Source organism: Oratosquilla oratoria, chromosome 6, assembly GCF_046742065.1.
Source record: "Oratosquilla oratoria isolate Oo_2021 chromosome 6, ASM4674206v1, whole genome shotgun sequence".
NCBI lineage: Eukaryota > Metazoa > Arthropoda > Malacostraca > Stomatopoda > Squillidae > Oratosquilla > Oratosquilla oratoria.
Genome location: NC_134782.1, coordinates 42981364 through 42998863, shown reverse-complemented (window position 1 = coordinate 42998863; position 17500 = coordinate 42981364). Strand labels below are relative to the sequence as shown.

At 35.2% G+C, this 17500-nt stretch overlaps 1 protein-coding gene across 4 annotated transcripts in view; it reads right to left on the bottom strand.

Annotated features, from left to right (window-relative positions):
* Pkc53E (Protein C kinase 53E) overlaps positions 1–17500 on the bottom strand; it is a 415647-nt gene that overhangs the window by 25296 nt on the left and 372851 nt on the right. For 2 of the 4 annotated variants that reach the window (XM_076186861.1, XM_076186860.1), the window contains exon 14: positions 10857–17500. This exon is cut by the window's right edge and continues 1137 nt beyond it. The exons of the other annotated variants lie outside the window; for them this stretch is intronic. The gene's annotated coding sequence lies outside the window, so the exon portion shown is untranslated. Of the gene's footprint in view, positions 1–10856 lie in introns of those variants that run through there. 4 annotated transcript variants of the gene reach the window in all.

Sequence of the window (17500 nt, the reverse complement as noted above, 5' to 3'; positions counted from 1 at the left end):
ATACATTATATATATACATATACATATGTAAAAACACACACCTTCGGACTGATGGCAAAGGTTGAAACTTCATGGAAAATCATGGATTTCAGCAAAGGAGTGCCTGTGCTGTGTTAGTAGGGAAGGGGAAAGCTCATGGTGTAGTGGGCATTATTGAAGAAAATGGAAGGAAATGAGGAAGGGATGAACACATCCCAAACGTCAAAGGGGAGCAAGTAAACGATGTGCAGATGACATTATGTCTTTCAAGTAAGCAAAGCTGTTAAAGGTAGGAATATAGATAAGAGCAGCTCAGTAGAAAGTGAAGATAAATATTTCTATGGATTTAATGAAGGAGGAGATGACCTTCCCTGATTAGCAAGTCTAGAAGAAAAACTAACAAAACTGAACAAATCATGTGATGTTAGGTTTAGCCAACTCCCAATAATTACACAAAGAGTTGATAAATTGGAAGATCTAAGAAGGCTAATCAAAACCTAAATAGAAGAATTCAAAATACAGTTAAAAGAAGTAAATGATGAGAATGAAGAATTAAAGAGGAATAATAAGGAGAATAAAGAGTCCATAGCACAAGAGGTAAGTGGTTGGAAAAAAGTCCAAGAGGATCACAAAACTGTATTCAGAGATATAGTGAAACAATAGATGAAGGAACACACTAAGGACACAGTTATTAAAGTGATGAGAGAGAAGGAGAATATAGTAAGACTTAGCAGATAAAAAAAAAAGTATAATTACATTAGGAATGGAAAAGAAGCATGATCCAAATAGGACTACAAGAGTAAGAGATGACAAAGAAAAAGTAAACAAGGTATTAAAAATATTTCAAGAAGGTGAACAGGAAATAGGGAAAGAAATTGAAGAAATATATAGGATAGGGAAATACAGTATAGACAAGACCAGACAAATTGAGGTTAAATTCAGGTCACAAATGACAGCAGAGAATGTTTTTATCAAAAACAGGGAAACTAGCAGAAAGTGATCAGTATAAACAGGTATGGATAAAGAGATGAATAAAGAGGAAAGAGAGGAAGAAAAAATGAAAAGAATCAAAGTTTAAGAAAAAAAAAAAAAAAAAAAACGAGAATAGATTAGTCAAAGAAATTCTATTGGAGAATAGTGGATATGAGTGAGGAAATAGTTCATAGGAGAGAAAAACAGAAGTGAAACAGAAAACAGGATGGAGGCAACAGAAAATTAAAAGTGTCCTTCACATAAATGGATTAATAACAGGCTTGAATGAACTGAATGATTACCTGAAGGAAAAAGAACCTGACATAATGGGAATTGTGGAGACAAAATTGAAAGGTCCATTACCACTCAACAGTGTAGGACATGATGTATATAATTATTGGATTAAAAACAGAAAAGTAAAACAAGGGGGTGGAGTTATGTTCCTAAGGATATAAATGTGAGTAATGTTACATATGGAAAGAATAGAGTGAGGATGATTATGATGGAAATAGAAGACAGGGGCAAGAAGAGCAGGAAGTTTGTGGTAAATTAGGTGCCTCCTAAAAAGGCTTCGTGGGAAGAGAGAGAACACAAGAATATGTTAGAAGACACAAGGATAACACTAAATAATGGAACATGGAGGAAGACCAGTTATAAAGGGTGACTTTAATTGTAAAGAAATCTGCTGGGAAGAGATGACAGTGAAGGGTGGAGACGACCTATGGGGAAATGCACTACTTGATATGATTATAGAACATACAATGACACAATGGATGCAAGAGAATACTAGGTATAGAAATGAGGAAGAGCCATCAAGACTAGACTTAATAATCACATTAGAATCTGAAAAAGTGGACAAGATTGAATACACAGGAAAAAATGAACAATATAGAAAGGGAAGATTGATATGGAAAAAAAAATTAAGATTTTTTTTTTTTTTCTTCCTTCCAAAAAGCAGTCTGGGAAAGATTATACAAAGAGGAATCAACAGTAGAAGGTAAATAGAAAATTTTGACAATAATTTATAAGGAAGGAGTGGAAAAGTATGTTCCAAGACAAAGACAAGAAAAAGGATATGTAGAATGTTGGTACAACAAAAGATGTGGAGAGTTAAAAGATAAAAGGGATACAAGCTTGGATAAAATGGAGAAATTACAAAAAAAAAAGAAAAAAAAGAAAAAAAAAAGAAAAAAAAAAGAAAAGGAAAATATATACTGGTTATAGAAATACAAGTCCACAGAGAAGAAAAGAGAAAATACGAAAAGGATGTCATAGAAAAATGTAAAGATCAACCAAAACTATTTTATAGATTTGTAAACAACAAACTTAAAAACAAACAAGAATTGTGAAACTACGACAAGGAGGAATAGAATATACAGGAAATAGAAATGGCATAAATTATGAACAAGCATTTTAATTCAGTGTTTATGAGAGAGAACATACAACTTAGAGATGTTGATTGAGAGGGGAAAGTCCCCCCTATGAAAGAGATAGAAGTAACAAAGAATGAAATAATGAATCACTTGAGTAATCTCAATGTTAGAAAATCGCATGGTCCAGATGAAATGGCAAACCAGATTTTGAGAGAATGCAGGGACAAACTAACACAAAATACAGTCCAATAAGCAGTTCATTGAAGGAAGGAAAGTTCCAGAAGATTGGAAAAGAGCAAATATAGTACCAAATATATATATGGGGGAAAAAAGAAGACCCTACAAACTATAGACTGGTCTCTCTAACAAGTACAGTAGCTAAAATTTGTGAAAAAATGATCAAAATTAGATAGGTGAAGCTTTTGGAAAAAAACATTGTACTAAATCCGAGGCAGTTTGGATTTAGACAAGGAAGATCATGTGTCACAAACTTGATGTGTTTCTATTGAAGACTAATAGATTTAATACAGGAAAGATGGATGGGCTGATTGTGCCTTTCTAGACCTGAAAAAAGCTTTTGATAAGGTGCCACATAAGAAATTGCTAAAGAAATTAGAAACCGTAGGAGGAATACAGGGCAAACTACTTAAGTGGATGGAAGACTTCTTGCATGAAAGGAAAATAAGAGTGGTGATAAGAGACAAACACTCCAATTGGGATGAGGTGATTAGTGGAGTTCCACAAGGAACAGTTTTGGCCCTAACAATGTTTGCTATATATATATTAATGTGGATGAAGGAATTGAAAGTTATATGAGCTTCTTTGCAGATGATGCAAAAATGTTGAAAAAAGTGAGCACCGAAGAAGATTGTGATTTGCTGCAAAGTGATCTCAATACAGTATGGGAATGAATTAGGAAGTGGGAGATGGAATTCAATCTTAAGAAGTGTAATATAATGGAATTTGGAAGAAGCAAAAAAATAGTAGTGGGATCATATACATTGGGAGAGGAAGAAATTAAAAAAGAGGAAAAAGAGAAGGACCTAGGATTCATTATTATGAATAATATGTCACCTGAGAAACATATAAACAAAATTTATTGAGAAACTTATAATTTAATAGGATCAATGAAAGTGACATTTACATACCTGGATGAAGAAATGGAAAAAAATACTAGTCACTTTGATATGACCAAAATTGGAGTATGCAGCAATGACATGGTAAAAAAAAAAAAAAAAAAGTATAACAAAACTTGAAAGAATACAAACAGCAATTATGAAATTGGCACCAATGCTCTCAGAACTCATATGAGGAGAGGCTGGCAAAACTTGAACAACAGACATTGGAGCAAAGAAGAGAAAGAGGAGACTTGATAACTATTTATAGAATCATGAAAGGCATGGAAATTATTGATAGAGAGGATCTAATAAAATGGGATAGTAGAGATACAAAAGGACATGGAAAGAAAATTAAGAAAGACGTGATACAGACGACCTCAAAAAGAACAGCTTTCCCCATAGGATAATGTTTGGAACAGGTTAGATGAGAATGTGGTGTGTGCAAAAACTATATGCGAATTTAAAAACAGTCTAGATAAAACGAGATATGGAGATGGAACACCACGAGCATAGCTCCCCTTCCCGTACAACTAAGTAAATACACACACACACACACTATATTATATATATATATATATATATATTTGAATATCTGGGGAGCAGATTCTCTTGTATGCATGCATTGTTAAAATCGACAGCGTTAGTGAGGTTGTTGATCTTCTTGTGAGTATTCTCCAGTTTTCTAACCAATATTCTGCCATTTAGAGGGTGGGCATAGACCAAGTTGCCAAAATGATTCATTTATTTCAACGTTTCGTCTAACAAAGAGACATCTTCAGGAAATTCTGTAACATAGATAATAATGACGTACAGAAATATAGAAAACAACATTTAAATCTAACCAATTATACAAATATAGAAGCAAATATCAATAAATGCGCAAATTCACACAAATTAACACTATACATGGGCTGATGGGGACCGTTACTTACAATAGTTAAAAGGTCCGATGAAATGACGAAGAAAACCCTTCGCTCGGTGACATATATACGCACCTAGCCGGCTTGGGTGGTGGTGGAGGGCGGGAGAGGGGGCGGGGGTGGTATCTCATTAATACGTGAAGAAGAGGGTTGGGGGAGGGGTTGGGGGAGGGGTTGGGGGGTTAGGGGGTTGGGGGGTTAGGGGGTTGCGGGGTCGGTTGGGGGGAGGATGGAAGGAGTGGGTAGGAGGAGGTGGAGGGGGGGGTTTCGGAGAGAGGTCATGCTCGGTAGTAGCTTGGCCGTGCTGCTAAACAAAGCGATGACAGAAGTCATGTTGCATTGGATATTAATGATAGGACTACATTCTCTGATAAACATAGCTTCTAGAAGCTTAAGTTTATGTACATCCCTATTGCTTGCTATAATCCTAGTGTTTGAAACTAGGTATTCACGGGTGGCTGTTAGGTTATGGTATTTCATTAAGTGATGTTTTATAGCCCCATTTTGTAAATGCATAGTTATTCTCCTACTGAGACTACATCTAGTAAAACCAATATATGCTGTTTGACGGGCTACACAGTTCCCGGTGCTACAGGTGAATTCATAAACACAATTAGTTTTAGACAGTCTCAGTATTACTATTTAAGTTATTAGTTATAACCAATGAACTAGTTTTAGGGTTGGAGTAGTATACAACCACCCGGATTTCCTTATCTTTAGATACCGGATGACAGTTCTTAGTGATGATGTCTTTAATTATTTTTTCATCTTTTTTGTAACCCTTGTTGAAGATGTTATGGTAGTATATATCAATGAATTGGGGCTTAGGGGATGTTTGTGGGGAAAGGTGGTCACACAACATTTTATTACAAATTACATCAAAATCACTATTAGGGAAACCATTATTCACCAGAATCTGGCGGATGTGCTGCAATTCTGTATGCAGAGCCTGCCAGGAAGAACACACTTTGATGGCCCTCCGGACATACGCTCTAATCACACTGGTTTTATAGCTAGTCGGGCACTCACTTTTGTAGTTCAAACACTTCTCAGAGTTCGTAGGTTTCCTGTACACCTTCGTTGTAAATTCCCCGGAAGAAGAGTCCACTAAAATATCGAGGAAAGGGAGTTTGCCATCCTTATTCATTTCAGTCGTGAAGCTAAGACCAGATTCCTCCTGGAGGCGCAGTCTCAATCCCTGGAGAAGGGACCTTTTAACTATTGTAAGTAACGGTCCCCATCAGCCCATGTATAGTGTTAATTTGTGTGAATTTGCGCATTTATTGATATTTGCTTCTATATTTGTATAATTGGTTAGATTTACATGTTGTTTTCTATATTTCTGTACGTCATTATTATCTATGTTACAGAATTTCCTGAAGATGTCTCTTTGTTAGACGAAACGTTGAAATAAATTAATCATTTTGGCAACTTGGTCTATGCCCACCCTCTAAATGGCAGAATATTGGTTAGAAAACTGGAGAATACTCACAAGAAGATCAACAACCTCACTAACGCTGTCGATTTTAACAATGCATGCATATATATATATATATATGCACGCACACACAGTATAAAACTGTCTTCAAATTTTGGATCAAATGAAATGTTGGGGCCCACCAACCTATCCTCACAGGTGGACAAATTTTTCAATCCCTCTCAGATGAGAAAGAAAAGGGTAGCATCTGTCTAATGAAGGCACTACAAATACTTCCTCATTCTATGTCTGGAGTTTTGCATCTCATGAACCTAATAAACCACCTCTTTTGTCTAGCTTTCATTTTGGCAAAATATCCTGACATTTTGGAGGGAGAGGAAAAAATATATATATATATATATATATATATATATATACATATATATATATATATATATATATATTTATATATATATATATATATTTGTATATTATATATTTATATATAATATATATATATATATATATATATATATATATATATATATATATATATATTATTATTATTTTTTTTTTTTCTCTCCCAAAATGTGAGAATATTTTGCCAAAATTAAAGCTAGACAAAAGAGGTGGTTTATTAGGTTCATGAGATGCAAAACTCCAGACATAGAATGAGGAAGTTGTAGTGCCTTCATTAGATAGATGATACCCTTTTCTTCCTCATCTGAGAGGGATTGAAATTTTTTTCCACCTGTGAGTATAGGTTGGTGGGCCCCAACTTTTCATTTGATCCAAAATTTGAAGACAATATAAAACTGTCTTCAAATTTTGGATCAAATGAAATATATATATATATTCCTTGCACTCTTATGTAAATGCAAACAAATATTTACCTGCATTGACCCAATTGTAATACAAGGAAAATACCTTTGTACAAAGATCAATCAACCAATGCTACAGGGGTTTAAAAGAGCCCCACCTGAAAGAACAGTAATGGTAGCAACAGACAAGGCTTTCAACACTGTCCCCAGACATAGCCTGTCAATTAACACTGACAGAAAATGGAAAGTATCCTAGAACAACCACCTCCACACCCGTACAACTTGGTAAATACAACAATGGCTGGAAAAAAAAAAAAAATCCACACCCCCCTCCATTATCATCAGTGATATCACTGATGAATCAAAGAAACACCTGACATTCAAACTAATTGGGCAACTTCTACTACTGGATAAAAACCTTAGAATTTTAAGCCTGACTCTTGATACATATATACATGTTCTCTAGTCAATACTGCAAGGACCTAACAATGAAAACAAACAAAAACAATTAACAATACGATCAGAAGCAAGCACAGGCTTTGGCAAACAGGAAGAGGCACTAATTATGATATACAAACAGTTACTACACTTGACTACACCTCCAGAGCATGGTTCCTATAAAGAAAAAGACATCCTACAAGCAACAAAAAATGCATCACAAATATCAACTGATACATTAAAATCATCCGAATAGAACAGCTACTCTTAGAAACCAAAATCCTCCCCCATGAAAAATGAAAATTATGGAAACACAGATCTATGCAAGAGCCCTAGAATCTTGGATTCCTTCTTGACACATTACCCAAGCACAAGCAACTGAATGAAAAAAACATACAACTCAACCAACTATAACAATTTCCCATCGGAACCAAATAACACATTCATACAAAAACACATACATATTCAGATAACAAAAGCAACACTCCATGACTGACCCCCAAATCTTGTCCTGTACCTGATTCCCTTACACACTAGCCCAACTCAGAAATCCCTCTCATGACATGTAAGAACAACATTGCCCTATGTATTAACAGCATTAACAAAGAATAGGCCTGGCTACAGACTTAATTGCCTTAGATACCATCATCACTGACAAAGAACACCTCTTTCTACACTGCCCCACTCTTGCCCTACCAAGACAGCATCCTGGAATGATTTGTGGGCCAACCCAACAGCTGTTGCCAGTCACTTAGGAGTTGTGAGGTTCTTACAAGAGACCTGGAGCAACATAATGATTTATTGATAGCTGTGCTCATGGGGATCCTACCTCTCTATTGTGTATTTACCTAATTGTAGTATACAGGAAAAGGATCAATGCTGTTGGGTACGGTCTCCTACTCTCCATTTATTTATTTTTTTTTTATTCATTTTTTTTTTGTGCACATGTGCATACATACACAGGGATGTGTAGGAGCTCCATATGGTGTACTGGGGGGGGGGGGCAACTGTCTATTATGAGCAAGGTTTAACGTCTTCAATACGAATCGAATACTCGTATGCTGCCTGATGTACGATGATGCATCACAATACCCGCATTATAGAATATAAAGTTACAGCTATAATACTTGCTCTCTTTCACCCTGATGTTTGATAACTACAGAGAATGTGATGAAGTCTGTTCACAGAATATGGGGGTCACTCAGCTACAACTACAAAAAAAATATAATCAGGATGCCAACACTGGTATCCTCGTATACCCGCTAATGCCTCATAATGCCAACATTGGTGTCATAGTATGCTAAAGGAGAACAGCCTACATCCTACCTAAGTAGGATAATAATGGAAGAACACTCGACTCATTTTCTGTGTGTGTGTTTACCTAATTGTATTTATCTAATTGTATTTACCTAAATGTATTATAAATGAAAGGGGCAACACTCACAGGATCCTGTCTTTTACTCACCAATTTATCACACCTAGTTCAAAATTCATGTACGGTTCCAACTAGGGTTTCATAACCATTCAATCTTGTCATCATTATCACATCATGTATAGTTCCAGCTTGGAATATATCACCTTCTAGGTTACCCTAAGCAAAACCAAAATCTTTCATATTGAATACTACATGAGAACAATAAAAATGGAGTTCTATGCAAGAGCCCTCAGCCTTACTCATCTCATTACATCACTAAAGCCTAACCTATTGAATATAAAAATACTACACTTGCATCATGCAACTTGTAATCACTATACATCCAAATAAAGACACATTCACACTCCGAGCACAAAACAAGCTCTTCAAGACTGACCAAACTCCTGACTCCATCAAACCCATCCTGTGACATCAACCCCACAGAAAACTTATTCCCTAGAGACGCGTACTGGTAGTGTACCACATTGCTACAGTTGTCTTAATGTTATCCAGCACATAGACAGTACCAGCACAGAATAGACCCAGCTACAGTAACAAATAGCTCCAGATGCAACCATCACATAGGGGACACCAAAACATTTCATCTTAAAGTACCCCACCATAGGCCATACCCAGACAAAATTATAAAAAAAATTCTTCCTTGAATGATTTCTGGGATGATCCATGGCTGTTGCTGCTACCTGGGAGCCATGGGTCTCCTGCAAAGGAGACCTGGGGCATTGCATTGACTGATTATTTCTGTCTGCTATGGAGTTTAAGCAATTATTTAGTATTTTTAGTCAGAGAAGGGTATGATGTGTATTGGTGTTATGACTCCGCCTTTGTGATGTGTTTTGTCTTCCCTTGTCTGAGGTGTTAGTTTTGTTTCCTGTAAAAGTGCCGTACATATGGTGTGGCTGTTAAAGAACTGTTGCAGTTGTGCATGTTTGTTTGCAATGCTACTGTTTATTTGTACAGTAATATGTTTAAATTGTGTTTGTTTTGTACTGGGGTGTAGATGAGAATGTGTTGGCTGCAGGTCCAATTTATTGTATACTGGTTAGTGTTTGTGAGTGTGGCAAATGTTACATAGACCCAAGTACTACATGTGTGACACTGAATCAATGTTGTGTGTATGTGTACATGCAATTTACTTTCCCCCCCCACCCTCAATGGACGTGTGTGTGGACCTGAACTGGTTTTGATGTTACCAGCTAATGGGTGTGGGAGGGCAGGTGTTGGAGTACTAGCCCCCTCATGTAGAAGAAAAATGAAGATAGATTTGGAGAAGTCAGTTTGGGCTCATTTCTGAGACCACGTACAGCTCCAACCCCAAATACTACAACCAGGTAAACACACACACACAAATGGAGAATAAAAGATAGGACCTCATTAGCACAACTACCTTCCTGTACAGTACAATTAGGTATATATATATATATATATATATATATATATATATATATATATATATATTATATATATTATATATATATATATACATATATTATATATATATATATATATATATATATATATATATATATATATATACACACATATATATATATATATATATATATATATATATATATATATATATACACACACACACACACATATATACATACATACCTACACACTTAACACCCATAACAATAATAAGGGAGGTTCTTTCAGGTTCTTTTGGTCGACACCTGGTTTAATTTTGAAATACAATTCCATAGAAAGTACAAATAAACAACACATGAACATTAATAACATTTATGTACAACATACTACTGGGCAATTTTAAGATCTAAATAGAAGTTTCTATTAAAACTACTTACCAGAGTCTGCTGCTTCTAGTTGGTGTAATAGTGATGGGCTATGGTACACTAGCATATGCAAGTTAAAGCTCATTAACAATATCATCTCCAGTCTGCAGCATTCAATGAACCCTGTAAGGTTTCTCATTCCACAAACTACAAGTGCATTATCTATATGCATTCAAAGTATCAACATTCATTTCTACAATATAAAAATTACTAGTGCAGTTAAAGCATTTTTTACTATTTCCTATTACGATGTCTATCCTTGGCTTGTGCTTTTATACTAATCAACTATTTTCTAAAATGCATCTGAAGCTAATGGGAACTGAAAATAATTGGAACCAATGTGTAATCAGGTTTTATGCAGTCTGTCTTTTTGCTCAGAATTTAGGTACAAACTATTTTCATGGAACATTTGTTTACAAGATTTAAGCCTTGTTTCTTTTGGCTCAACATTTATGTGAGGTGATAGGATCACTGATCAGAACCAAAAACTTGTGTGAAAAAAAATTGTACTGTTTAATGTTTGTGTATGACATTATGTAATATATAAAATGTTGAAAAAAAAAAGCATTGACAGAAAAAGTAACTAGTAACATTACTATATCTTTATTACTGTCTGACCATTTCTCAATAACATGTCATGGCCAATGAAAACATTTAGATGAGAAAATTATTTGAAACACGACCACAAAGGACAGTAGTAGTATTACAGTACTAGGCATAAACAATATCTTGCCTATGAACCAACAATATTATCACCATTATTATTGTTTATAACATTATCGTAACACTTGCGTGCGAGAATGACATAATTAGTATACTTTAAAGAGTGGATAAAATGCCACACTTAAAGACACTTCCACAATATTCTACACTTACTATGTACTTGACCTAGAACCTGAAATACATTCAGTCATGATAAAATTTACCTAACCAGAAAACTAGATCACTACAATGATCAAATTAGGCATTTGGGGCCCAGTTCAAAATACCATATGCTAGCAATATTATGTTTATGTTGAGAAAATATACAGGAGAGGTTAAGGATATTACAAACAAATGATCCTTAATAATACAACACATTTAAAAGAATACAATTCAACCAAAGGTGATAATAAAATTGTACTCTCATGTCCCCAATAAGATCAAATCAAATATTACCACATAACTGGAAAAGCAGCCTTAGACTTAATCAAATAAAATTCATGGAGAGTTTATACTACATGATCTAACAGATTATCTACAAAAATTTTGATGTAAAAAGATTTTAAATCTCAGAATCCCTTATGAGCTCTCTACACTATGCATATGAATAAAATTAATTTCTCCATTAAGTTATCACTGTAAAGTTACCCAATCCCCGTTTCTACACCATTTACTGTATGCCTTAGGTACTTGCTTGATGCAGATGAATGGAGAAGCCTTTACCAACTCTATTATTATTTCATTATACACAAAGGAGTCTCCGGCAAAGATTTATGCCACTTGGAATCACACATCATTGCTGCTGCACAAAATAAGGCTGTCAATGCTATTCAGGTCAGTTTATAAATAATCTCATTGAGCTTTGAATTAAATTTCCTAACCTAAGAAAACAATATGTATCATCTTGTAATAACTTGGAATAATAGAAACACTGAATGTGAAGTATGTTCATGTTGTACAGGTATGAAAATTATTGATTCTTTTTTTTTCCAACAACATACCTATGGAGGGAAGATTACAAAAAGGTGTCCAGATTCAATACAGATTCTAAAACTTATCAACAAAAAGAATTGACAATGCAGAGGATATCTGTTTCAGGAAATCAGGACTATATTAAAGTCCACAAAAGAATTGTACACAATGTAAAACACGATAATGACAAAAAGAAAATAGTATATTAAAACAACTTTCATATTGCTAAGGCCTACTTGCCTACTTGTCTGCTCTTTGAATAATTCTCAATACAAGTTTTAAATGTGTACTAAAATAAAATTGCATATATTCAGTAATTGTATGCTGTATTAATCCATTAATTCATAGCTTCATGGTCTCTTCTAGAAACCCTGCAACACCTGGGAAGTCTGTGACAATACCCTGCCTGACCCAAAAAGCTTTTAGTCAACAACCTAGGCCTAGTCTGGGGACCAAATGTCAGTATATAGGGCTACATTCCAGTGAGGGCAAGGAGAAGTCAAAGTTGTCTCCTGAAGGTAGACATCTCTGCCTCTTGAAAAACAAGAGCACTTCCAACTGTCAATCGTCACCTCAAGGTAAGTGCCCTCTCATTTGAAGTCCCTTTGTAGTTTATCATATGAAGTCTATAGACAGAACCTATTACCCAACAGCCACAGTTATTTAATAAAAATCCAAATGCTAAAATGTGTTGGTATTTGTGTGAATAGTTTTCCTGCAATGGGTTTACTCTACACACTCAGCTCCCATTTCTTTTTTCTTTTTTTTTCAAACCATATATAGTCCTCCTGTAGCCATTTACAATCCCCTTAATTTTTCACTCTCATTCTGATTTTGGCATCATCTGCATATAAGTTTGCATCGGTACCCATTCCATTCACCATACCAATGATATACAGTAGGAACATTACAGGTGCCATAACCAAGCTTTGTGGTACCCCATCAGTCACTTCTCTTCAGGTTGACTTCTCAATGCTCATGCTGTTCCCATGTTTGAAATATTTTACTCATCACAGTGTATGCTCTTTCAGGCCTTTTTTTTTAACTTTCATATTTATCATTTGTGCAGGACCTTGACCAAATAATTTTCCAAATCCTGGTACGAAAAATCGACTCAACCCCCCAATGTGGGTAGTCCTCCCACTATCATGGTTCTGATGTGGGTGTGTGCTTTGACTTACCTCCCTAATAAGAGCAAGAATGCTCGTCCTTTTTTACATTAGTACAATATAACTAAATTTTTATCACACATTCTTGAGGTTTAGCAGAAAAGCAGATGCAATGCTACTTTTCCATGGCAACTTGAGGCACCTGCATATGATACCTTTCCTATCTGAAGCAAAATTCTACTCCCTCAATGTCAAAGCCTTCATCTTTTTTCCTCTTACCAAGGGGTGGGTGGGTGGGTTGAGACAAAACTAGCCTAGTGTCTCAACTAAGATTTGTGAGTGTGGTCAATCGTTACTGTCAGTCCTCTAGATGCTACAAGATTTCTCTCAGGCACACAATGAGGCTAAGAATTAATCATTTCACTCCTTTTTTGAAGCCACAGTTCATTTGAGATAACCCAATGTCATTAAAGAAACAAGATTTCTAGTCTTTTGTAAAATAATTCCCATATTGGATATACTACAATAACTTCCTGCTTACTAAAGGATCTGCATTGTACACACAAGTAGAATACGTGAACAACTCCATTTGCCTTCAATGATTTAATTTCAACTGTTGCCTCAGGTTTCACTAACTGGAAACCTGTTGGCCCACAACAGCTGATAATGGTTTCCAGGCCTTTCCATAGATCTCTCTAAGAAGAAACCTTAAATTGATACCTGCACTGTACAAGACAGATTCTATATCATTGGTTGAAAGTAGGAGGGAAGGAGTCACCAGTTCTCAACTTCCTTTACAGGAAATTGAGAAAGAGTTGATAGAGAGATCTTGGGTCCAGCCCAAAGACTAAGTATCAGTACCTCAGGACTGCATTTCCAGATATGAGGAAGTTGACAAGGTTTGAAGATGTGTGGCAGGGAGATGATTTATCTCTGATGTCCTCCTTGCAGAATCACCTCTTGCAGGTACCTATCAGTCCCTACCTTCAATGCTTTAAACAATCTTTCATAATACACAGTACCCAACCTGTAGTATCTAGAAGTCTAATATATTTTACAGTGATGACATTTGCACCATTAACATTAGATTACACTATAATAACTGTTCTTTCATTACTGTAACTTCTGATTCAGTCCTTTATTCATCCAACCCCTTCACAATTGTGGATGGCATACTTTATTTTCATCTAGCATATGTATGTACATGTCTGAAGGATATGAAAAAAAAAAGTTTCATTCAGATACCTAAACTCCTAGAATAGCCTAGTTGATGCAGCCCAAGCTGTAACCATGCATGAATTCAATATGATGTATGATTATTGGAGAGTGAGAGACAGGACCCCACAAATGTAGTTCCCTTCCTGTATACTACAATTAGGTACATACCAAAGGTCCCCCTTATAGGGGAAGGAGGGGGGGTGGCAAAGTCAAAGCATACACCCACTCTACACCCATAAAAACTCAATCATCCCCCCCCCTCTCATCCTAGCACCTTGTGAATGAAGAGTTGCTCCTGTTCCTTGCCACACTCCTCAGGTCAAAGGCAATGCAGCAAGATGCAATCAGTGTGGTAGGACAGGGATTACCCTTCATCCAGGAGGTGCTACATATGTAGGGAATGTAAGCAGCAGTATGAAGCTTACTGTAGTTTCTTCTAGAATGGGAAAGGAACTCAGGTCATGAGGTCTGGCCTGTCCTTTTTCAATGATCAAACTTCAATTTCATTCATAGTTTTAGATGGGACTACATCTTAAGCTCCACCACAAGTTAATGCATCTGGAGAGAACACTAATTCTTGATATCCATGAAGCCTGCATGTTTCAATTTGTGACCTCAACCTTGTGATGCCCTTCCATCCTAAAGGTAGTGATAATTTCAGTTTTATCAACTCCCTTCAGTGACCATGTCATATATTTCTCTTTCTTGTAATCAGGGCAAGCATTTTACTATTTCCACTTTAAATTTTGTTTTATTGTTCCCTAACTGATGGATATTATTTAGGTCATGGACAAGCAGCGTAAACATCATTATTATGCATGCTGTGACAGACATATTTGACTATTTGGTGTCATTAGATTCTTGACAACAATGGCACCAATACAACATTGGTGAAAAAAAAGGAAGAAGAGGTAAGCAAAAATATCAAAGCAGAATTATAAAGCATAAAAGAGACTGCTGATGCCAAGAATCCATGATGTCACCAAATATTTGATTTCACCTATACGTGGCATGTAGAAGAGTCAATCCACCCATCTTCAGCAGTTGTGATATACATCATTGACTGAAACAATTTTTACACACTATGGGACCAATACATTAGTGCAATTGTGATGGGTGAAGAGAGATACATCTCCACTACCTGCCCACTTTGCATATTGTGTTCCCAGCATCACATTTTCTGGGGTATCAACCATTTTGCATTGGGATTATATGCACAATTCACTTATTCAGGGGTGCATTTGCAAAATAAGAAATGGGCAATATTTTGGGGAGGACCTCACAATACAGAAACTTCTAGCAACATTTATCACTATATGTACATACATAATGCTTAATTAAGGATGATACCTAACTAAAGATATAAAGTATACCATCACTGGAAGTGGGTGAATAAAACAAGTGTAGACTATTCTTTTTTGAAGAATGAACAAAAAATCAACATACTTATAAATAAATCCAAAACCATACCACCTTACCTCTCTAATCTACTTAAGTCTACATTTTAGCATACACACCTTAACAAGTAAATAAAGAGTTGAAAGAATAAAAGGAACAGTTTTGTTTATGTCTTCTCCTGAGATATTACAAACTAGATTGGAAGAGCAGGTTCTTAGAAAAACATTTGGGAAAAAAAAAAAAAAAAAAAAAAAAAAATCATATTACCATTGATTAAACAATCTAATATAGATCTCCTTTCAAATTGGTAACATGTAAAAACAACCAATTTGCTTCTGGCCAAAAACTTTCCTGAAAAAGTGATGTACGCAGGCAAACTTTGTGTATTCTTGCTTTTCAGTAGTGGTCAAAAGAGTGATCAAATAGGTCCTCTCTTTTGTGTATATGCGACCCATAAAAAGAAATTTTCTTCTGTTAACAACAATGTGCTGGACCATTACATGCATTATGTTGTTTGACATTATTGAATGGGTGGAATACTAAAGTTACACACATCACTTAACTCATGAAAGAAAAGGAAAGAAATGGAAAGAAAAAAATGAAAACAAAAGAAAAAATATAGATGTATTATACACACACATGTAATAACGGACACACACACACACACACAATCCACTGTTCAACTGAACACTGACTGAATGAGAAATAAAATGTATGGTAGTTCACGAACATTAGTCTGATACAGCATTCAGAGTGAATTATGGTAGCATGCACCAGATATACAGAAGAATCTAACATACAATAACAAACCTAACATCAATAAACAAACCAACTGTTTTAGGTTTGTTTGTTGATATTGAAGACAAATGGTCAACAACAGTTTTTAAATATTTTATATATTCAACTTGACACAGACTGCAATGTCAAAAAACAATTACATACACTGACCAATAAGCAAGTAGACCTTAGAATAAAGAAATTTTAACTTGATAACTACTATTATATTCTTTGATATATGATACTGATATCATAAAATCTTCATTAATACAGAGGTTGGAAAAAAAAAATAATGCTTATTTTGGGATCTTGTAAGCCATTGTTTCAGTTAACCATGAACAAGGGCTTTCCCATAAATAGAGCATTTTTGAACTGAAAAATGTAATTTAATTACAATTATAAATTTATCATTCCTCATCAAATTATTGAAATCTTAAATGAACAATTACACCTTTTTTTTATACTCACTTCATCTGTATAAATTTTACGACTTTCAGATATTAAAAACCTATTACTTTTCCCCTAAAATTCTTCACAATTTCACAAGCAAAGTCATTTATGGTGGGAAGTGCTTTAAATCTTATTTCTCTATTTCAAGCCATAGATGTACTATACTGTATATAAGAGGGGGCAGGAGACAAGAGAAGTTGGAGAAGCAATACAAATCTCCTAAATCAAAAACCTTCACATTATGTCTGTACTAATACAAGGTACAAACATTTTGATGGAGAACATCAATAATAGGATATAATTTTGCTGTAAAAATATAGTTTCACTTTAGTCTCCTTCACAAGCAGTTTTCTGGGAAATTCTAGGAAAACTATGTGAAAATCACTTGCAAAGATACCATGCTTTAAGAACAACAAGTGCTTTAAGGAAATGAAAAGAAAAAGAAAAAGTGCATGTAGGTAACTTTATCCCAAGTGCACGTTTTGTGGTATTATCCTAAGAAAAGTTCTGGTCATATTAAGAGCAAAATTTGATTAAGATGGGGGGAACTCTACAACACATTGAAACAACAAGTCAATGATGTGAAGACTCGTGAACTCACAAGT